Raw genomic sequence first — 24,698 nt, forward strand, 5'->3', positions numbered from 1 at the left:
GTTATCAGGCAAGCAAAAGAGATAAAAGGTTTCTAAATAGGAAAATGAGTTAAAGAATCTCTCCTCACAGATGATATGATTCTGTGCCTTGAAAATCCAAAAGACACCACCAAAAGTCTCCAAGAACTGAGAAATAACTTCAGCAAAGTTTCAGGTTACAGAACAAATGTTCAAAAATTAGTAGCATTTTTACACTAATAATGCTCAAGCTGAGAGCCAAATCAGGAATGCAGTCCCATTTAAAATAGCCACAAAGAAAATAAAATACCAAGGAATACAGCTCACAAAGAAGATGAAAGATCTCTGCAATGAGAACCACAAAACACTGCTGAAAGAAATCAGGGACAACACAAATAAATGGAAAATCATTCCATGCTTATGGATTAGAAGAATCAATATTGTTAAAATGACCATACTGCCAAAAGCAATTTACAAATTTAACACTGTTACTCTCAAACTACCAAAGTCATTTTTTACAGAGTTAGAAACAAAACAAAACAAAACAATTCTAAAATGCATATGGCACCAAAAAAGAACCTGAATAGCCAAAGCAATTCTAAGCAAAATGAACAAAGCCAGAGGCATCAGACTACCCAACTTCTCACTGTACTATAAGGCTACAGTGACAAAAACAGCATCTTACTAGTACAACAGACACATAGATCAATGGAACAGATTCAAAAATTCAGAAATAAACTCGTGCACCTGCAACCATCTGATCTTCAACATGGCTGACAAATACAAGCAGTGGGGAAAGGACTCCTTAGTCATTAAGTGGTGCTGGGATAACTAGCTAACCATATGCAGAGTAATGAAACTGTACCCCTACCTGTCACTGTATACAAATTAAATATATAAATGTAAGACCTCGAAATATAAAAATCCAAGAAGAGGCCGGGCGCGGTGGCTCACGCCTGTAATCCCAGCACTTTGGGAGGCTGAGGCGGGCGGATCACGAGGTCAGGAGATGGAGACCGTCCTGGCTAACACGATGAAACACTGTCTCTACTAAAATACAAAAAAAAATTAGCCGGGCGTGGTGGCGGGCGCCTGTAGTCCCAGCTACTCAGGAGGCTGAGGCAGGAGAATGGCGTGAACCCAGGAGGTGGAGCTTGCAGTGAGCCGAGATCGCATCACTGCCCTCCAGCCTGGGCGACAGAGCGAGACTCCGCCTCAAAAAAAAAAAAAAAAAAAAAAAAAAAAAATTCCAAGAAGAAAACCTAGGAAATACCCTTCTCAACATCAATCTTGGCAAGGAATTTTTGGCTCAGCCCCCCAAAACAATTGCAACAGAAACAAAAATTTATAAGTGGAACCTAATTAAACTAAAGAGCTTCTGCACAGCAAAACAACTTATCAAAAGTAAATATTTGCAATCCGTGCAATATTAGATAGAGGTCTAATATTCAGAATCTAAACGGCACTTAAACAAACCACCAAACAAAAACCAAATAACCCCATTAAAATGTTGGCAAAGGACGCGAACAGACACTTCTCAAAAGGAGATATACAAGTGGCCAGCAAACATGAAAAAATAATTACCATCACAAATCATCAAAAAAATGCAAATCAAAACCACAATGAGATACCATCTCACACCAGTCACAATGGCTATCAATCTAAAATTAAATTTTAATCTAAAATGGCTCTCTGGTGCCATCTGGAAGGAAATTATCTTTGTGAATAAAAGCCTAAGCCTTAGTGTGTAAATTTGGCTGAGAAAGACAATTTAAGCAGGCGAAAAATAATTTATCATCTTAATGTCTAAAAACCTTTTAAAGAAATCCCGAGGTAGGCAGGATTCTAAGACCGCCTCCACCTCAGATTTCTAGGCCCTGGTGTACGCACCTTCCCCCAGTTATTCAAACACTAATGTATGTGTTGCTGTAAAAGATTTTGCAGAGGTAATTAAAACCTTTATTCAATTGGCTTAACTTAGGAAAATTATCCTAGGTAAGTGTGACCTAATCAGGTAAATAATTAAAATAAGATGAAGTGCTAGAATTTCCTTTTTAAAGAATGAATAGGCCAGGCACTCTGGCTCATGCCTGTAATCCCAACACTTTGGGAGGCCGAGGCGGGCAGATCACCTGAGGTGAGGAGTTCAAGATCAGCCTGGTCAACATGTTGAAACCCATCTCTACTAAAATACAAAAAAAAAAAAAAAAAAAAACCCAAAAACTTAGCCAGGCATAATGGCAGGTACCTGTAATCTCAGCTACTCAGGAGGCTGAGACAGGAGAATCGCTTGAACTCGAGAGATGGTGATTGCAGTGAACCGAGATCATGCCACTGTACTCCAGCCTGGGCGGCTGAAAGAGACTCCGCCTCAAAAAAAAAAATGAATAATATTTTATGGTATGCTTATGGCACGTTTTCTGTATCCATTTATCTATCAATAGACACTTAGATTTTTTATCTTGACAATAGTAAATAATAGCTCAATGAACAGGAGAGTACTAATATCTCTTTAAGATCCTGACTTCAATATAACCAGAAGTGAGATGGCTGGAGCATAAGGCAATTCTTTTTTATAATATTTTGAGAAGCCACCATAGTGTTTTTAATAGTGGCTGTACCAATTTTATATTCCCATGAATAGAATACAAGGGTTCCAATTTTTCCACATCTTCACCAACACTTGTTATCTTTTGATTTTGACTAATAGCCATTTCAATAGTTGTAAAGTAATATTTCATTGTGGTTTGAATCATACTGGTAATTAGTGATGTTGAACATTTATTCATATATCTGTTGGTAATTTTTATGTCTTTGGAGAATTGTCTATTGAAGCCCTTTGTTTATTTTTTAGTTTAGTTGTGTGGACTTTTTGTTTGGTTGTTTTGTTCTTGCTGTTGAGTTATAGGAGAGCCTTATATATTTTGGATATTAATCCCTTATCAGATATAGATATATGGTTTTCCAATATTGTATCCATTGCATAGGCTGTCTTTTTACTCTACTAAATATTTCCTTTACTGTTAGAAGCTTTCTAGTTTGATATATTCCCACTTGTCTAATTTTATTTTATTGCTTGTGCTTTGGGATTCATATCTAAATCATTGCCAATAACAATGCCATATAATTTTTCCCAAAGTTTTCTTCCAGGAGATTTATAGTTTCAGGTTTTACATTAAGTCTTTAATTGACTTTGAATTAGTTTTGGGGTACTGTGTAAGAAAAACGTTCAATTTCATTCTTTCCATTGTGGATATCCACTTTTCCCAACAGCGTGCAACAACATGAATGAAACTCGGAGATCATTATGCTAAGTGAAATAAGTCAGTCGCAGAAGGACAAATACTGCAAGGTTCCATGCATATGAAGTATCTAAAATAGTCATACTCTCAGAAACAGAGAGTAGAATGTTTTTTTCCAGGAGTTGGGGAAAGGGAAAGTGAGGAATTGCTATTTCACAGGTATATAGTTTAAGATATGCAAGATGAATCATTTCTAGAGATATGTTGTTTGACATTTTGCTTATAATTAATGATATTGTATTGTGCACTTAAAAATTTGTTGTGTAAGTAGATCTCACGCTAAATGTTCTTACTACAATTAAATAAATAAATATGCAAGTAAATACAATAAAATAAGATGAAGTGTGGTATAGCCATTATGAACAACAGTATAGAGGTTTCTAAAAAAATAAAATAAAAATAAAATTACCATATGACGCAGCAGTCTTGTCTTCTACAAGATGATGAAATTGCTATCTTGTAAAGCTACCTGCATTCTCATGTTAATCACATTATTCACAATAGCCTAGATACACAAATAATCTAAATGCCCATTGACAGATCAATAAAGAAAATGGTGTGTGTGTGTATGCACATGTGTGTCTGAGTGGGTCTGTGTGTAACAGGATATTATACAGCCTTTAAAAAGAAAGAGATTATGCTATTTGTCACAACATGAATGTACTTAGAGGACATTATACTAAGTGAAGTAAGCCAGACAGAGAAAGAAAAAAATCACATAATCTCACTTATATGTGCCATATATATATGAGCCAAATATATGGAGATACAGAAGTAGATAGAAAATGAAACAGTTTTTATCACGGGCTGGGCATGGGGAAGGAAATAGAGACATGCAAATTAAAAACAACAAAATAGCAGGTATGTAGGATGAACAAATCTACAGATCTAATGTATAAAATGAGGATTAATAAAATGAAGACTAAAGTTAATAAAATTATTTCATTGGAGATTTTTGTTAAATAGATTTTAACTTCTCTCATCATTTAAAAACAGTAGTTATATGAGATGATAGATATGTTAATCCACTTTACTATAGTAACCATCTTACTTTCTCTACATATTTCATAACATAATGTTGTAAATCTCAAATAGACACAATAACATTCATTTTAAAATATAAGGTGAAGTATGAGAGACATGCTCTTCTGCTGGCCTAGGAGAAAATGGAACTTGTCAGGAGTTCTACAGCTACAAAAAAGTGAATTCTGCCAACAAACTAAATAAATTTCAAGTTGAAGATAAGAATACAGCCCCAGATAACACTTTGACTCCTAACAGTTTTATTTCAGCTGTGTGAGAACTGAGCAGAAAATCCAGCCAATCTGTGCCGTGACTGCTGACCCATAGAAACTGTAAGATAGTAAATTTGTATATTTTTTCTGCTATTAAGCTTGTGGAAATATGTTACACAGCAATATAAAACTGATCCACTCTATTCTCCATAACTGAATCCTTGTTTCTGTGGTGCCAGATTGCTAAGGGCAGTATTGCAGCATTGACCGCCTGCATTTGTTAAGGCTGTTGCTGTAGTTCTACACATGTAAAAAGATCCCCTTGCCTGCATAAAAGTCACTCACCTAAATACAAACTGCCACAAGCCTATAAACAAAGCCTTCATAAAGCAGGGTAAACTGGTATGCTCATAAGCCTATTTCCCCGGCCCTTATAAAAGTCGAAATTCAAAACAAACTCCCCAGACTTCATAGTAAAAAAGTCAACTGCAAAACCAGAAATGCGAACTTTAAGAAACATATAAGGCTGCTGAAAAATCAAAGTCAAAAGCTACGACAGGTCCCACTTGCTAACCTAAGACTTAAAAGAGCCATCAAAGCCTAACCTGAAGATTTCCAGTCTTTGGGACATGTAGAAATTCTCAGGCCTAATAATACAATCAGATCACAGATGTATAAAATTCTTAAAGATCAAAATGTCCGTTTTAACCATGATTACTTTCATTTATAAGTGTGTGGCATGTGTGTTTGTGTGTGTCCGTGTGTGTGTGTGTGTGTGTAAGTAGGGTTTAGCAAACTCTTTAGGAGGAGAATAACCACAACATATGAAATCAGGCAATAACTTCTAATCATGAGGCCAGATACCTTATTTATCATTTTAGTAGAACATCCATTAGATTTTAAATTGACCTCTACAGAAACTCACTGTTAGGCTAAATAACATAATTAATATTTCCTCCAATGCCAAACATAGTCCTTTTGGCATGTCGGACATTTAATTTATGTTTTTAAAAAAAAATTTTATTTCCATAGGTTTTTGGGGAACAAGTGGTATTTGGTTACATGATTAGGTTCTTCAGTGGTGATTTATGTGATTTTGGTGCTCCCATTACCCAAACAGTATACACTGAACCCAATTTGTAGTTTTTGTCTCTCACCTCCCTCCCACCCCTTCCCTGGAGTTCCCAAAGCACATTGTATAATTCTTATGTTTTTGCATTCTCATAGCTTAGTTCCCAGTTATGACGGAGAACATAGGATGTTTGGTTTTCCATTCCTGAGTTACTTCACTTTAAATAATAGTCTCCAGTTCCATCCAGGTTGTTGCAAATGCCATTAATTCATTCCTTTTTATGGCAGAGTAGTATTCTATTGTGTGTGTGTGTGTGTGTGTGTGTATCACACAATTTTTTCATCCACTCATTGATTGATAGGCATTTGGGCTGGTTCCATATTTTTGCTATTGCAAATTGTGCTGCTATAAAAATACATGTGCAAGCTTCTTTTCCATATAATGACTTCCTTTCCTCTGGGTAGATACCCAGTAGTGGGAACGCTGGATCAAATGGTAGTTGTACTTTTAGTTCTTTAAGGAATCTCCACACAGTTTTCCCTAGTGGTTGTGAAGTGTCCAGAGTAAATGCCCAAGATTCATTGTCTCATGATCATGGAAAACTAGGATGCAGACACACAAAGAGTGAGGTTCAGAGCGGAAGTTTAATAGGCAAAAGAAAGAGAAGAGCTCTCTGTTGTAGAGAGAGAAGTACTGGAGAAATGGGTTGCCAATTCCATGGTGAAATGCAGAAGGTTTTATAAATAAATGCTTGAGGAGGCAGTGTCTGATTTACATAGGGGACAAAAGATTGGTCAGACCAGGCATGTCATTTGCATGGTGTGCAAAAAGCTGGCCATATCCACCCTAATTTTTTATTATGCAGATTACTTTTCCGCCTGAGAAGCACGATGCTGCCTATTCCTTTACTGAACACGTGGTGACAAAAAAAAAAAGAAAAGGAAGATGGAACCTCCATATCATACATGCCTGGCCATCAGGTAGCTCTTTTCTGTTAGCACGGTTGCTGGCATTCACCCGGGCAAGCTTCCAGCTTGCTTATCTATATTTGCAACTCGATTTTTCAGAGTGCTCTTTGATAGAAAATAAATGATTCTGGCACTACATTTTTTTGTTAAAAGGGAAATTCCACTGAGGACTTTTTTACCCTCACTCTCTGCCTAAATAATTTACATCTCCTGTATCAGTTGTACTATTTACATTACCATCAGCAGTGTAGAAGTGTTCCCATTTCACCATAACCACGCAAACATCTATTATTTTTAGTTTTCGATTGTGGCCATCCTTGCAGGAGTAAGGTGGTATCACATTGTGTTTTTGATTTGCACTCCCCTGATCATTAGTGATGTTGAGCACTTTTCATATGCTCATTTGTCATTTGTATATCTTCTTTTGAGAAGTGTCTATTCATGCTCTTCACTCACTTTTTGATGGGATTGTTTGTTTTCTTTCTTGTTAATTTGTTTGAGTTCATTGTAGATTCTGGGTATTAATCCTTTGTCAAATGTGTAGATTGTGAAGATTTTCTCCCACTCTGAGGAAGAAGAGAAATCTAAAAGCCTGGAAAACATATTTGGGGGAAGAATTGAGGAAAACTTCCCCAGCCTTTCTAGAGATCTAGATATCCAAATATAAGAAGGTCAAAGAACACCTGGGAAATTCATTGTAAAAAGATAATCACCTAGGCACATAGTCATCAGGTTATCTAAAGTCAAGATGAAGGAAAGAAATTTAAGAGCCATGAGACAAAAGCACCAGGTACTGTATGAAGGAAAACTTGTAAGATTAACAGCAGATATCTCAGCAGAAATGCCACAAACTAGAAGGGATATGAACCATACCTTCAGCCTCCTTAAACAAAACAATTATCAGTCAGGAATTTAGTAGTCAGTGAAACTAAGCTTTATAAATGAAGAAAAGATACAGTCTTTTTTAGAAAAAAAAATTCTGAAAGAATTTGACACTACCAAACCAGCACTACAAGAACTGCTAAAGGAACTCTAAATCCCAAAACAAACTCTGGAAACGCATCACAACAGAATCTCTTTAAAGCATGAATCTCATAGACTTCTACAACTGTAATACAATAAACAATTTTTTTAAAAAAGCCAAGGTATTCGAGCAACAAATAGCACATTGAGTGGGACAGTAGTACCTCATATCTAAATACTAACATTGAATGTAAATGGCCTAAATGCTCCACTTAAAAGACACAGAATTGAAGAATGGATAAGAATTCACCAACCAATTATCTGCTGCCTTCAAAAGACTCACCTAACACATAAGGACTCACAAAAACTTAAGGTAAAGGGATAGAAAAAGACATTCCATGCAAATGGACACCAAAAGCAAGCAGGAATAGCTATTCTTATATCAGACAAAACAAGCTATAAAGAAACAGCAGCCTAAAAAGACAAAGAGGAACATTATGTAATGATAAAAGGCCTTGTCCAACAGGAAAATATCACAATCCTCAATATATATGTACCTATCACTGGCACTCCCAAATTTATAAAACAATTACTCCTAGATATAATAACTGAGATAGATAGCAACACAATAATAGTGGGGGACTTCAATACTCCACTAACAGCACTAGACAGGTCATCAAGACAGAAAGTCAACAAGAAACAATGGCCTTAAAGTATACCCTAGAACACATGGACTTAACAGATATTTACAGAAAATTCTACCCAACAAACACAGAATATACATTCTATTCATCAGCACATGGAACATTCTCCAAGATAGACCATATGATAGGCGACAAAACAAGTCTCAGTAAATTTAAGAAAATTGAAATTATATCAAGTACTCTCTCAGACAATGTGGAAGAAAATTGGAAATCAACTACAAAAGGAATCTTCAAAACCATGCGAATACATGGAAATTAAATAGCCTGCTCCTGAATGATCACTGGGTCAACAATGAAATCAAGATGAAAATTTAAAAATTCTTTGTACTGAGCAATAATAGTGACACAACCTATCAAAACCTCTGGGACACAGCAAAGGTGGTGTTAAGAGGAAAGTTCGTAACCTTAAATGCCTACATCAAAAAGTCTGAAAGAGGCCAAATAGACAATCTAAGGTCACACCTCAAGGAATCAGAGAAACAAGAACAAACCAAACGCAAGCCCAGCCGAAGAAACGAAGTAACCAAGATCACAGCAGAACTAAATAAAATTGAAACAAAAGAAAATAAAGAAGATAAATAAAACAAAAAGGTGGTAAGCATTAGCAAGATCATTAGCAAGATTAACCAAGAAAAGAAGATCCAAATAAGCTCAATTAAAAACAAAATGGGAGATATTACAACTGACACTACAGAAATACAAATGATAATTAAAGGCTATTATGAACACCTTTATGGTCATAAACTAGAAAACCAAGAGGAGATGGATAAATTCCTGGAAATATACAATCCTCCCAGCTTACATCAGGAAGAGTTAGAAACCCTGAACAGGCCAATAACAAACAGAGAGATTGAAATTGTAATTTAAAAGTTACCAACAAAATAAATCCAAGACAAAAGACAGATTCACAGCTGAATTCGACCAGAGATTCAAAGAAGAATTGGTACCAATCATACTGACACTATTCCACAAGATAGAGAAAGAGGGAGCCCTCCCTAAATCATTTGTGAAGCCAGTATCACCCTAATACCAAAAAACAGGACAGGACATAAAAAAAGAAAACTAGAGACCAATATCCCTGATGAACTGAGATGCAAAAATTCTTAACATAATTTATGTTTTTACTTTAGTTAAATCACACCTATTCTTAAGGAAACCAACTCTAATAAAATTTAGTCTGAAAACTATTAAGAAAAATGTTAAAATCTACAAAATTTTTGATGAAAATCAACATGTTATAATACCAGTTGTTAAATTTGTTAAATTTTTTATTATATTTCTTAAGTAAATATGCAAATATAACAGAAAAAATTCTGATGCAGGACTGCATCAGTCAGGTTTCCATACAGTTGGGTAGGTCAGAAATTGGTATTACTGGGCTAAAATCAAGGTATCAGGAGAGCTGTGTTCCTTGCCCGGCTGTATACCCTAGGGCAGAATCCATTTCCTGCTCATTCAGATGTTGTCAGATTTAGTTCCATATGACTGTTAAAGTATAATCTCTTATTTCCTTGCTAGCTGTGTTGGCTACAGGCTGTTCTTAGTTCTTACAGATTTCTGTTGGGTTCTTGAATGTAGACACCTACATCTCAGGACCAGTAAGCAACAGGACATTGAATCCACTTTATGCTACTATTTCTTTGCCTCACTGTCTTTCTTCCTCTTTTGTTTTCTAAAATTACCATTATTAATAGATTTTATTTGTAAAGAATAGTTTTAAATTTACAGAGAAATTAGACAGCACAGAAACTTCCCACATAAGTTCCACCCCCACATCTTCCCTGCCTACAGTCTCCCTTATTATGAACATCTTATGTTAGTGTGGCCCATGTGGCATAATTAATAGACCTAAACTGACATATTATTATTAACTAAAGTCCATAGATTATTCCGGTTTTCTTAGATTTTCCATCCCAGGATTCTATACATGTTATCACAATAGATTTAATTGTCACATCTCCTTAGGCTCCTGTTGGCTGCGATAGTTTCTCAGACATTCCTTATTTTTGATTACCTTGATAAGTTCAGGGAGTTTTGGTTAGTTGCATTGTAAGATGCACTTCTATCAGCATTTGTCTGACATTTTTCTTGTGATTTTACTGGTGTTGTGGGTTTTAGCAGAGAATACCACTGTGCTAACATACCATTTTTAATTACATCATAACAAGAAAATATGCTATCAACATGATTTATGGCTATTCATGTTAACCTTGATCTCATGGCTGAGGCTGCACTTGTTAGGTGCTTCCATTGTAAGCTACTCTTTTCCTCTTTTTCTCATACCTTAGTCTTTGGTATTAAGCCTCCCATGTGCAGCCTATACTTAATGAGCAGGGAGTTGTTTTCCCCCCTTAAGACTGAAATATCTATATAATTAATTTGCAGTTCTTCACCATGGAAGATTTGTCTTCTCTTCCCCACTTAAGAATTTATTAATCATTCATTTTTGTCAATATGAACTCATATATTTATTTTATACTGTGAGTTACAATCTAATAATGCTGTATTTATTTTGCTGCTCAAATTTCTGCAGTTTGGACTGGATCTTATGTAATATAAACAAAAATCTTTATTTGGTTAATAATTTTGTTATTTATTATTGAATTTATTATGTAAGGAGTAAGGATTTTAAAAATATTTATTTTGAATTTAATATCAAGGAACTCAAAAATAAACAAAATGTAGGAAAAAAACTTATTGATAAGTCAGTTAAAAACCAATAGCTAATGTTACAGAGGTAAAACATTTATTATATCCTCAATTTTTCTGGAACTCATTTTTAAAATCCTTAAAAGTTATGGCATTATAAATTCATGTTTAAGTCTTCCTAATATTGGTATCAATATTTTATGTCTTTCATTTGATCTTGACTACTACTTTGCAAAAGACGGTATCATCTTACTTAGATTTAGATCATTTGGTAGCCTTAAGAAACTGTCTGACAATACCAACAAATACAAAAGCAAATATCACTGATAAATTGATTTGAGATGGAAAGAAACATTTTCTTACATCTATTTTACATAAATCATTGCTATAGGTATACTGGATTTTTAAAAAACAAGGTGATAGTATAACTTAAACAGAGTTCAAAAGTTAGTAAAGACAATAAAATATATCCCACAAAACAATCATATAGACAAAATATAGGTGCCAAAGGGAGATGTGACCAAAATACTTTGAGAAAAAAGAGATGAATATGAAGGGTCAAAAATGAGGAAGAAAGAGTGTTGGAATTTAGGAGTACTGACTTCTAATTCTATTCCCACTACCTTCTCTGATTGGACACAGTTTGACTTCAAGATCATTCAGTTATTTAAGAAGCAGGCTGCTACAATTATGTTGATTGCAGAGCAACCAGAGAAATGAACTTTAATGTTTTTTCAATTCATGGTCCTTACAGTTAGCCAGTATAAGAGAAGTACATTCCCTACATACTTAATCCAATTAGTGCCTAATCATATATCTTGTGTGCAATGTTTCTAAAGAGATACCACAATGAATTCTCCTCTGCTCCAGACACAATATATCTGTGACACATCACAGCACTGCAAACTCAGGGACTCCAGATGGTGTTACCACAACATTGTAAGACTGAATTACCAAAGTATATGAACCAAAATAGACCACTAATAAGAGCAACATATACAATCAGTCAAAATTCACAAAACAACATAAGGAATAACTACTCAGAAAGGGAAAACATTTAACAAACATCAGAGATGAGAAAGTATATGGGATAAGTGTAAATACCATCCATAATGCTGATAACTCCAACATCTAAGTCTCCAGTCCCAATCTTTTGCACAAATCTACACCCCTACTGGACAAATCTACTTGGCTGCCAGTGAGGCATTTCAAATTTAACATGTTCCAGACAGCATTCTTGATTACCCATGGAATCTCCTCACCCTGGATTTTCCACATCAGAAAATGATGGTATCATTCACTAAGTAGGTTTGGTAAGAAAACTAGAAGTAATACTCCATTCTTCTCTTTTGATTATATCCTAAAACTAGATCTCAATCAATTAGCAAATTTTATCAACCTCTCTATAAAATATATCACAAATCTTATTTCTGACCACCTCCACCTTGACCACCCAATTGCAGCCAATATGATCTTTAAATAGCACTACTATAACCATCTTCTAATGGTTTACCATGTTTCCACTCATGCTCTCCTCTGTAATTGATTTTAAATGGCATTCTGAGCTATCTTTTCAAAACATCAGTCAGATCATGACACTTCTCTGCTCAAGTCCTGCAATGTCTTTTAATCACACATAAAACAAAAATCCAGAGATTTTTACATTCATAGCTGGAACAAAACTAAATCACCTCTTATTTCCAAGCATTTCTGCAAACTAAACTCAATGTGGTTTGCACAGTTGATCTCACCAAACCCTGGATATGTGGGTGCCTTGATATTGGACTTCCCAGAATCTAGAACTATGAAGCATACTTTTCTGTTGTTTAAGCCTTCCAGTCTATGATAATTTGTTATAGCAGTCCAAACTGATTATTGGCCAGCACTTAATCACACAGCTACATCAACTGCAGAGAAAGCTGGGAATGTAGCCTGTATATGACAACCATATGGCCAGCTAGAACCTGGAAGCTCAAATACTAAAGAATGAGGTAATGAAGAGATATTGTTGGGTTTCTAGTATTCGTCATAAGTTCTGTGCCATATCTTCCTACTGCTTAGTAAACTACTGTGTTTTTATTCACTTATTTTCAATGTATTCAATGTATCCTACTTCTTTCTTTGTCACACCCCTCCAATTTACTATTTCCTTAATGATCAGATTTGATCTAGGTATTAGAAAACACTTAGATTAAATTAAATTCTATTATATAATGTAAAGGCGTTACATTATACTACATATTCAAGGACTATGTATTATATCAGGCAATCCTTGCATTTCTATACGGAATTACCTGAGACTATGTAATTTATAAGAAAAAGTTTAATTGGCTCATGGTTCTGCAGGCTATACAGGAAGCATAGCAGCATCTACTTTTGGGGAGGCTTCAGGAAGCTTCCAGTCATGGCACAAGGTGAAAGGAGAGCAGAAACATCACATGGCAAAAGCAGGAGAAAGAGAGAAATAGTAGGGTGGGAGGTGCCACACAAATTTAAACCACTAAATCTCATGTGCACTCAGCGCGAGAACTCACTTATCACCAAGAGTATGGTCCAAGCCATTCCTGAGGGATCTGCCCCCAAGATTCAAACACCTTTCACCAAGCCCCACCTCCAACAGTGGAGGTTGCATTTCACCATGAGATTTGGGTGGGGATAAATATCCAAATTATATCACATATTATATTACATTTTAAAGAACACTTTCATTTAAAATTCTATTTAACTGGAGCATACCGAAGATTCCAACACCAAATAAAGAAGTAAACAGAAATAGACTTATGCAAATAGTCAACTGATCTTTCACAAAAGAGCAAATGCATCACAGTGGAGAAAATATAACCTTTTCAATAAACAACTGGATATACATATACAAAAAAATGAATCTATACAAAAAACAATTAAATAGATCACAGAACTAAATATAAAATGCAAAAACTCCTAGAAGATATCATTGGTGAAAATCTAAATGACCATGTGTTTGGTGATGACCTTTTAGATACAACACCAAAGTTATAATCCATAAAAGAAAAAAGGTGATAAGCTGCACTTTGTTAGTATTAAAAGTTTCTTCTCTGCGAGACATTTTTGAGAGAATGAAAAGATATGCCACGGATAGGAAGAACGTATTTGCAAAAGACATATCTGATAAAGGACTGTTATCTAACATATATGAAGAATTCTTAAAACTGAAAAATAAGAAAACAGAAAACCAGGTTAAAAAATGGCCCAAAGCCCTTAACAGAAATTTCATTAAAGAACATATGCAGATGGAAAATAAGCATATGAAAAGATGCTTCACATCATATATGATCAAAAAATGTAAATTAGAACAACAATGAAATACCACAACACGCCTATCAAAATGGCAAAAATCCAGAACGCCGACACCACTAAATGCTGGTGAGGATGTGGAACCGTCATAACTCTCGTTTACTTCTGGTGGGAAAGCAAAATGGTTCCAAAATACACTTTGGAAGATGGTTTGGTTTTTTCTTACAAAACTAAACATACTTTTACCAAACCATCCAGCAACCACTCTTTGGTATTTACCCAAAAGAGTTGAAAACCTATTCACACAAAAATCTACACACAACTATTTATAGCTGCTTTATTCATAGTTGCCAAAACCTGGAAGCAAACAAAATGTCCTTCAGTAGGTAAATTGATAAACAAAATGTTATATCTAGGCAATGGTATATTATTTAGTGCTAAAAAGAAATAAAATACCAAGCCATGAAAAGACATGGCATAAATTTAAGTCGCTATTACTAAGTGAAAGAAGCCAATATGGAAAGATTATATACTGTCTGATTCTGTCTAGATGACATTCTATAGAAGGCAAACTATGGACACAGTAAAAAGAACATCAGTTACCAGGAGTTAGTGGGAAGGGAAGGATACATACAGCAGAGAGGGTTTTCAGGGCAGTGAAACTACTCTGTATCATAATAATGAATACATGTCAACATAAATTGATCCACAGCCATAAAATATATAACACCAAGAGCGAGCTTTAGAGTAGACTATGCACCTAGGGTAATAATGACTTGTCAATGTAGGTTCACCAGTTGTAATAAGTGTACCAGTCTGATGGGTGATCTTAATAATAGGCGAGGCTATGTATGTGTCAGGGAAGATGGGGATATGGAACATTGTTGTAACTTCTGCTGAATACTGCTGTGAACCTGAAACCACTATAAAAACAAAGTCTATTTTCTTAAAAAGTTATGAACTCACAAAAGGCGGATGAATATAAAAACAATTATGCAGCTTCAAAAGCCAGACCAACCCCCGTTATAGTGTTAATATCTTCTTGTTTACTGATTCAATTTGTTTAAACTTCTAGAAGATACAAAATAATCTCTAATGGGAGAAGCAAGATCAGTATTTGCTTATTGATGAAGAAAGATGATGGAGAAGCAGATGAGACAGATTATAAAGAAGCACAGAGAAATAATTAGAGTTGATAGATGTGTTCATTATCCTGATTGTGGTGATAATTCTTTAGCAATATACATATGTCAACACTTACTAAATTTTACAGTTTAAATATGTGAAAGACATATTGTGTTTTAATAATATCTGAAAAAGATGTTTTAATACATTTTTAAAAGCAGACTCAATAGTATCATTGGATTTTAATATGACAGAAAAAAAGGTGAAAGTTATCATCGTGGAACAGTTCATAATATCATGTAGACTTATGAGCATTTGTCTTGAATATGAATGCCATCTGTCATTTGCATGTTAGAGGGAAGGAACTGGAACCTGTTTCAGACTATGCTTGAAGTTGAAACCATACACAGGATAACACATGGTTCTTTTACTTCAAATTCTCATAGGAATTGCAGACAACAGAACTCATCAGTCTCCATCTCAAATTGTGAATTTCTAAAGGAACACAGTATTCTAGACTCATAAACTATTAGAGATGAAAGCAACTTAAGTTCACATAGTCATACATACCTTGCCATGTTCTGAAGATAGGATTTTCTAGACAGGCCACAGTAAACTCACAAGAGTATACATAAATATATTAGCATAGTTGGAACTAAAACTCACCTCTCTGGCTCCCAGCCCAGGACTGTCTCCATTACATCAGTGCATCATTTCCCTTTTACTAAACACCACACCCTAAGCATAGTCAATGGTCCCTATATTTGCTTACCAACTGATGATCCTAATTGACAAAATGTACCAAAGGAGGTACTCCAAATTATACTCTGTTCAAAAGGTTGAGGGGCAAATAATTCACAAGGATAAGAAATAATCGGAAATCCTGGATTTTCTTTGTAATTCCTTTTTTCTTCTCTTTGAGATTAGACATATTTACATATAAATATTTGAAAATGAACAAACAATGAAGAACTATTTCTCTACATACAATATGAAAAATTAATGTGCACTGTGGTGGGAAAAAATCCAGAATGAATTGCTAAAATGTCAATTTATGAATTAAAACTATTAGTAGAGATTAAATCAGTCTGATGAACAATCAGTGGGAGACTTTTGAGAAGCTCTATGCTATTTATAGTAACGGCTCTGAAGCTTTGCTGTTCATTTATATTAGGTAACAAAATTACTACTGCAACAGAAGCACTTTATAGGATCTATGGCACTTGGCAGCAAAAGAGAATTGATTCCAAGCCAAGGAAATGACAGCACAGTATAGCTGGTGCTGACTTGAAGGAAGGAAAAAAAAGAAGAATGGATAATAATAGATGCATATGGGCAGTGAAGAAAAGTGCAATCAGCTCAGATTAATTACAAGTTCAGTACATGTGCAAGGGACAAATTTCGAAGGAGATCGAGATAAAAAGGGATAGGCATTTAAGTTGGCTGTAGGGAATGGACAAATTTATACCAAAAAAAAGAAAGAAAAAGAAAAGCCTCTAAATTCACATCAGCAAGGACAAAAGACCTGTCATAACAGACATATCATGAATAGTTCTGTAAGCAGGAAGAAGTAATCAAAGTAATCACAGGCCCTGGCACATGGAGAAACATTTAATCTGCCCAAGGGAATTACTTTTATTTCTTGTTATATGTGATGTTCATTTTTCATAGGTCATTTTGGAAAAGGTATCATAGTGAACAGGATACTGATGACTTATTGAGAAAACAAATGCTAAAAAAATGTTAACAATAATATAAGCTACAAACTTTAATTTCTAATACAGCCATACTCTCATATTCCAAGGTCATATAGTCACCAAATTCACCCTTCTAGATCATAGTCCACACTTATTAGTATGAAGAAAAGGAAACCAACCAATCTATTTAGTCAAAATCAATAGCACAAAATACAGGAACTTTGATTACATGAGAGATCTTCATCCAGAGCACAACTATTATTTTAGATGTGATTTTATTAGTATTGTGTTTTCTAAGGCAGATATGTAGCAGCAAGTTCTACAGGGAGAAGAACTGCTAAATATAGTTTAAGAGCAGAAAAATGTGTATAAAACCATATAAGTTGAGAAATAGTCACAAAAATTATGAATATAGACAAAAAATCTTAGCAGAGGCCAATTAATGTAGAATAGAAACATACACTTCCACACCTCAATCGATCATGATGCCATCACATGCTATTATTACACAAGATGATTTATGTTCAGGGTGATGACTCAAAGTCATCGAGTGAATAAAAAATCATCTTCTGTGTACTCCATAGCAAAGCCAGGAAAGTGAAAAGTACATTATAGAAAAGGCTCCATGCAAGATTATTAAACTGAAAAAATTATTGCCTTGAGTATAGAATTATCTGGAAAATTCCCTTATGTGAAGCACCTCATTGGTAACGAGGTATTTTCTACACAGGCCATAGTAAATTCACCAGAGGAAAAAAGAAATATATGTTAGTCATATCTCTTTTGCATAGAAATGAGAAGAAACCCAAATAAAATGATTAAATAATTTTTGACCCATGTACCTGAAAAGTATAGTGGTAGGTTTCTATTCAAATATGGCTGGACAGAGGTAGATAGAATTACCAGGAGTCTATTTTTGTTAATCTCTTGACTCGATTTCTTTAACTTTTTATTTTAAAATACATTTAGAAGTTACAGGGATGTTGGGAATTATTAGTCCGTTCTCACATTGCTAATAAGAACATACCCGAGACTGGGTGGTTTATAAAGAAAAAGAGGTTTAATGGACTTACAGGTCCAGATGTCTAAGGAGGCCTCACAATCAAGTTGGAAGACAAAGGAGGAGTAAGGTCACGTCTTACACGGTGGCAGAGAAAAGAGTGTGTGCAAGGGAACTCCCATTTATAAAACCATCAGATTTCATGAGATTTATTCATTACCAGGAGAACAGTATGGGGGAATCTACCCCCATGATTCAATTATCTCCAACTGGCCCCACCTTTGACATGTGGGGATTATTACAATTCAAGGTGAGATTTGGGTGGGGACACAGCCAAACCATATCAGGAATATATTACAAAGAGTTCACATATATTCTTTCCTCAGTTTTCTCTACTGTTAAAAATTTAGATAGCCGTAATTTTAAAACCAGGAAATTAACATTGTTACTATAGTACTATTAAACTACAGATCTTATTTGAATTTCATCAGGTAGTTTTTTTCCCAAAAGTCTTTTTTTTTCTTTTCTAAGATTCAATCAAAGCTGCCACATTGCATTTAATGTTGTGTCTTTTTAGTTTCTTTCTATTTGTAACAATTCCATGGTCTTTGCTCACCTTTCATTATCTTGGTACTTTTTATAAGTACTGGTCCATTATACTGTAGATGTGCCTCAATTTGACTTTGTCTGATGTTTCTTTATGATTAGATTGAGGTTTTTTCCTTTTGGCACAAATTACAGAAGTAATTATTTTTCCCTTCTAAGTACGTATTATTGGGGGAACACAGTGCCAATATATGTTATTTCTGTCAATATTAACCTTGATTACTTGGTTAAGGTTTCTCTACCAGGTTTTTCCATTGTAAAATTAACATTTTCCCCTTTGTAATTAATAAATAACTACAGGAAGACACTTTGAGACTATGTTAATATCATTTTTCTCCTCAAACTTTCACTCAATGATTTTAACATCTATTGGTGAATATTGACAGTGTAAACCAAAAAGCATCTGAGACAGGAATCAATCAATTTAGAAGTTTATTTTGCCAAGGTTAAAGACATCCCTGGAAGAAAAGAACACAAAATCACAGAAACAGTCTGTGGTCTGTGACTCGATCAATTTAGAAGTTTATTTTGCCAAGGTTAAAGACATGCCTGGAAGAAAAGAACACAAAATCACAGAAACAGTCTGTGGTCTGTGACTTCCTCCAAAGATGAATTTGAGAACTTCAATATTTAAAGGGGAAAAGTGGGCTGGAGGGGAAGGAGGGAGTGTATGGTAATCCACAAGTGCCATAGAAAGGGAAAAGGCAGGGGAATAGTCAATTATATATTCCTCTCTTCCTCAGTAAACTGGCACTTTACATAAGATATGGCAAACATAAAGTAGTTACCTGTGGAGAGATTTAACCTTTAACCTGGAGCTATCTGCTTAGCAACAAAAGGAAAAGCAGTTTCTTGTGTGACTCAGTTTTTAGCTTAATTTTTTCCTTTAGGCATAGTGAATTATTTCCCATGTTTTTATTTTCCTTTCAAAACTGCAACAATTATTCTGTGACGTTTGCCTTGGCAATGTTTTTTCTGCCCTAGATTCATTTTCAGAAAGACATTGCTGAAGAAATAGTGACAGAAAGTAGCTCTAGACTTTAGTTTAACCAGCTTAGCAATCCCAATAAAAAGATCGCACCTTTTTCCCCAGTTACAATAGAGCTACCAATGGTTTCCTTTGTGGGGGCATGTACCATACAGTGCTAACTTGATTGCCATAGCCAAAGGGAAGGCCACTGTCATAGACAAGGCCTGGCTTATGTTCCTCTTTCTCTAGTTGGGGGCTGGGGTTGTCGCACTGAAACCACACAAAATGAGAATGGAGAGAAGACTTCTTAGGTTAAAATGAAAACACCAAAAATAGTGATACAAAATTTGACACAGGTCAAATCAACAAATATCCACTGCACTATGATATAAATTATTATTCCTGATGTGGCCTAAGATCTAAGTTTGTAAAAAACAATTATTGAAACCCATTAGTATCCAAAAATATAAGCATTTAACTTTACCTTATTATCATAATATGGGAGAATGCAAGTTCTTGGTCACCTATTTTAGTGTTTCCCAACCTTTACAGTAGCTATAATTTAAGATTTCCTTCTTCTCTGTCCTTCATAGAAACAGAAAAAATAGCCATAATTGTTCTTACCATTAAAATAGATCATTAATGAAATGCATGGCACATAGATAACTGGTCAAAAATGGCATTGTTATTATTGTTATAACTATTATTAATATATTAAACTTGATATATATTTATGAAGAGCCTGTTTCATACAAGATAATAATAGATTATAGAAAACTGAAATAAGAAAGGATACCTGATTATAAATAATACAATCAATAGTGTGAGAGAAAAAATATGTAGAAAACTCTAATACCAGGTAGAATGTAACAAGTTTCTATAATAGATGCATAAGTACAATGGTTAAATACATGTTTATGTGTTTTAAATATTAAGTATCTTCTTAATCTTTTCTTCTTTAGGCAAAACAAAAGAAACAAAACTCAAAGGACCACCTTTTCAACCAGCTTTCCTCAAAAGATTAGCTCCCAGACACATTTAACTTAGGATATAAATTGGATGTCACATTAACCAGCAACTGAATAAGCAGAGCAAAGGACACTTGACTTCATTATTTTCAATATTTTAAATAAAAAGACTTAAAAATTATAACAAACATTTCCATCAGAGTGTTATTTTCCAGATTTAATACTATAGTCCCTTTATGAAAAACAGAAGACCTTGCCTGCATTTTTTCTATACACACAAAACATCAGATTATTTGATTTCTTTTACACAAAAGGCTTTGTAGTTTAGAAATAGCTTTTGAATTAAATGACCAGATTGTTGCTAAGCAACAGTGTAAAACAATTCTTAGATATGGAGACATGTCTAAAGTACAAGCATGTAAGGCCTATGGTAAGTCTGGCATTTTGTGGACTCGGCTCAGATTATTTGCAAAAATAAATATTTCTATATTATCTTTCAAAAATGGTTACGTGTGTGTGAGCTGGTGTATTCAGAGAAAGTGGATGGATTGAGGATGAAATGGAAAGCAAAATCTCAACCACCATTGGGTTAATTTTAATTTTTCAGTTCCATTTTGGCCCTGTTCACCTGCCAAGATATAAAATGTTTTTAATTACTTTTGGTTTCTTTTTTGTAACTCGTGAATCATTTCTAAGATAACTATTCAGATATTTTGGATTAATGGCCCTGTTCTGGAAATAAGGTCTTTCACAGATAATATTTCTGGAAATATATGATAAGAAGCTATCTTCTGACTTGATAACATGTACTTCAATTTATAAATTATTGTGTAGTAAATGTAATTTTATTATGAAGGTACAGCACTAAAAATTCAGTAATTTATTATATAAAAAATGTTGGGTTTTGCTAATACTGCAAAAAACAGTAACACAATTGTCACTCCTTTCTTTCTTTTTCAGTGCTTTTGGAGGTTATATTTGTCACTTCTTAAACTAAAGGAAAACACCCACTTTTCATATAAAGTTGTAAGTAGTAAATATGTTCCTTTGAAACGAGAGAAAGATGCCCTTCCCTGTGAAAATGCTGCCCTACTTTTGCAGAGGTAGCTGTATCACAGAGTGAATGTGGCAACTGATGTGGCCATCACTGTGAAGAGATAGGTACACACACCAGCCTCAGGACACCCCCTGCAGTCCTAACTTGGGAATGTAAAACTCAGCTATTTCAAGTAAACCATTTCTGCTTCATTCACATAAGAACATTTCCTTCACAAAAGTCATATGGATACGACAAAATAAGAACTTACCTAAGGAAAAAAAAATGTCTTTGGTTAATTACTGTGCTAAGCTACTTTCTGCAGAGGTTAAGTACTGCAGACATTAGGATCAGGAAAAACCAAGAAACAAACAATTGTGAGTAAATTTTTCTCTAGGAGACAAGGAAAGGGATTTGTTCAGCTCCTGAGAGGTCAATATATGAAGACAAAGACAGAACAGCAAGAAAGTCAGAAGAACCAGAGCGATGGTGTGTAACAGGAGGTTTTTAAGAAGCATCCAATAGCAACTGTCTCCTTTCTAGTTATTTCTGTTACTTCAACCTTACCTCCCCCAAATCCAGCACCTCATTATGATATCCTTCCCAATCAATCTTCTATGGAACTACTTTAGTTATGAGTGTTTTCTTGTAGGATATTTCCCTGTAAGCCTTGCAAATGGGGTAAGTTGGGCAGGGTGAAACACGGCATGTGCAGAAACCTGAGCTCAAGGGTAGAGAAATGGTAACCACAGAAGCCCCAATACATTCATGTAACACTTGAATGGAAAAAGGGCTTATGTTTCCACAGATCATGGAATTGGAGGTTTGAACCTATCTCAAGTGACTTCAAAGGAGCATGAGACTCTACCCAGAGAATATCTAGCATATTGATATAAAGGTTGAATATGCCTTATCTGAAATGCTTGGGACCAGAAGTGTTTCAGATTTCAGATTTTTTTTTTGGCGAATTTTAAATATTTAAACATACATAATGAGACAGCTTGGAGATGGTAGCCAAATCAAAACACAACATTTATTTATGTTTCATATATACCTCATACACATAGCCTGAAGTAATTTTATGTGATATTTTAAATAAGTTTATGCATGAAGCGAAATTTTGACCATGACTATAACATGAGGTCTTCATGGAATTTTTCACTTATGGCATCACGTCAGCACAAAAAGTTTTGGATTTCGGAGCATTTCAGATTTTGAATTTTCAGATTAGGAATGTTCAACCTGTAATATAAATAAGTTTGATGTGTTTTGGGTTATTTTATCCACAGTATTTGTTGAATCGCCATTTTAGATACATATGTAGAACAAATATAAGTTGTCACATATTATGGAGATATAAAACACAGGCAATAATATATTTGCTGCAGGAATGACTTGTGCTTCCTACATCTTTGAGATGCGGATCGCATAATCATGTAATTAGAGTTCTGATTGGTTTTATTTGAACTGTGAAGAGATGGGTACACACACCAGCCTCAGGACACCCCCTGCAGTCCTAACTTGGGAATGTAAAACTCAGCTATTTCAAGTAAACCATTTCTGCTTCATTCACATAAGAATAAAACCAATCAGAACTCTAATTACATGATTATGCAATTCTTGAATTACATTAAGGTCACATTCAGATTGTGTTTTATACCTGTAATTGGAGTACTAGTTAATAGGGTACTTTATAGAACATATAAACCAATTGAAGTGGTGTTTAGTGAATTATAATAAAATAATAAGCTTAGACCCATGGCAAAAAGTAATAATCAAGAGAGAAAAGAACACATTTATATTTTGCAAAAAGCCAAAGCAGCCCACTTTTGAACAGCACAACTTGCCTTCTTCGTGCCTTCCCTAACACTGGGTATTATTTTGCTTTGCTGTTTCCAGACCCAAATATTTCCTTACTCAGAAAGCAAAATGACATCACAAGGATTATTTTATTCATAACCCTTTTGTGATTCATAAACTGGAAACACATTCAAAATTGAAGCTAAATTATTAGGAGGAATAAGGTGACTAAAATGTTTCCTCGCGTTACGAAGGGAGTAGTTACACCTTCATAAATTACACATCATTAACTATGTAGTCTAGCGACCAAATCCCATGAGAGAAGATACGACAATTTTTTATATTTTAACAAATATGACTAATTAAGAGGTAGACATTTTCTATCTAACTCAGAAGCAAACTTATCATCACAACTCCAGTTGTATTCTTTGAAAGGAGTTTAGTGTAAACTGTATTTATAAAGTAAAATCTTCTGCTTGGCTCCAATCTACTCCTTCCACCTTACTGGGATTCTTGGAAGCATTTTCAAATGTAATGTGTTCCTAGGCAACTGCAACAAAAGAATTATATGTATTTAATTTTATAAAATGCTATAAAGTTACTCCAGTGATACTGTCCTTGAGTTTGATGATATAAAAATAATGCATGTTCTTACTTAGACATATTTATTATATATAGCTAAAAGTCTTGAGAATAAACTTTACTATGACTATATTAAATTTAACTTCCAAAGGAATGAAGAGACATTTCCTCATGAGGATTTTTAATTTAATATAGAAGAGTAATTTAGCATAAACTCTAGAATATATGTAGTGTAAATAAAGAACTAGATGAGGTAGAAAGAAATATAAGGATTATACCAAACAGTGTGCACACAGACACACACCCACATGCACACACACACACATATATAAAGACACACACCCACACACTGTAGACCACTTTTCAACAAAATAATTTTGTTCACTGCAAAAATAGTAGATACCTTAAACACCTTAAAAGATTAAAATATCTTTGGTAAATAATGAAAAAAATAATTTCATCACTGGAAATTATTATTTTATAGAACACATTATGGAAATGGTCTATAAGAAGCTTGTCCAACCCCTAGGCTGTGAGTTGCATGTGGCCCAGAACAAATTTGAATGTGACCCAATACAAATTCATAAACTTTCTTAAAACATTATGAGGGTTTTGTTTTTTTTTTGCCATTTTCTAAAGGTCATCAGCTGCTGTTAATGTTAGTGTATTTTAGTGTGGTCCAAGACAATTCTTCCTCCAGTGTGGCCCAGGGAAGCCAAAAGATTGGACACTCGTGGACTGTAACATATAATTTAAGAAAATATTAATACATATAAAACAATTTTTAAAA

At 34.5% G+C, this 24,698-nt stretch overlaps 1 long non-coding RNA gene across 1 annotated transcript in view; it reads left to right on the top strand.

Moving 5' to 3' along the window:
* The window catches only part of LOC123567553 (uncharacterized), a 33,826-nt gene extending 11,674 nt beyond the window's left edge, over positions 1-22,152 (top strand). Inside the window, exon 3 of the long non-coding RNA XR_006690563.2 lies at positions 21,451-22,152. This is a non-coding gene — a long non-coding RNA (uncharacterized lncRNA). The remainder of the gene's footprint in view (positions 1-21,450) is intronic.
* Positions 22,153-24,698: the final 2,546 nt, after the last annotated feature.

This window comes from Macaca fascicularis, chromosome 11 (genome assembly GCF_037993035.2).
Source record: "Macaca fascicularis isolate 582-1 chromosome 11, T2T-MFA8v1.1".
Taxonomy (NCBI): Eukaryota; Metazoa; Chordata; class Mammalia; order Primates; family Cercopithecidae; genus Macaca; species Macaca fascicularis.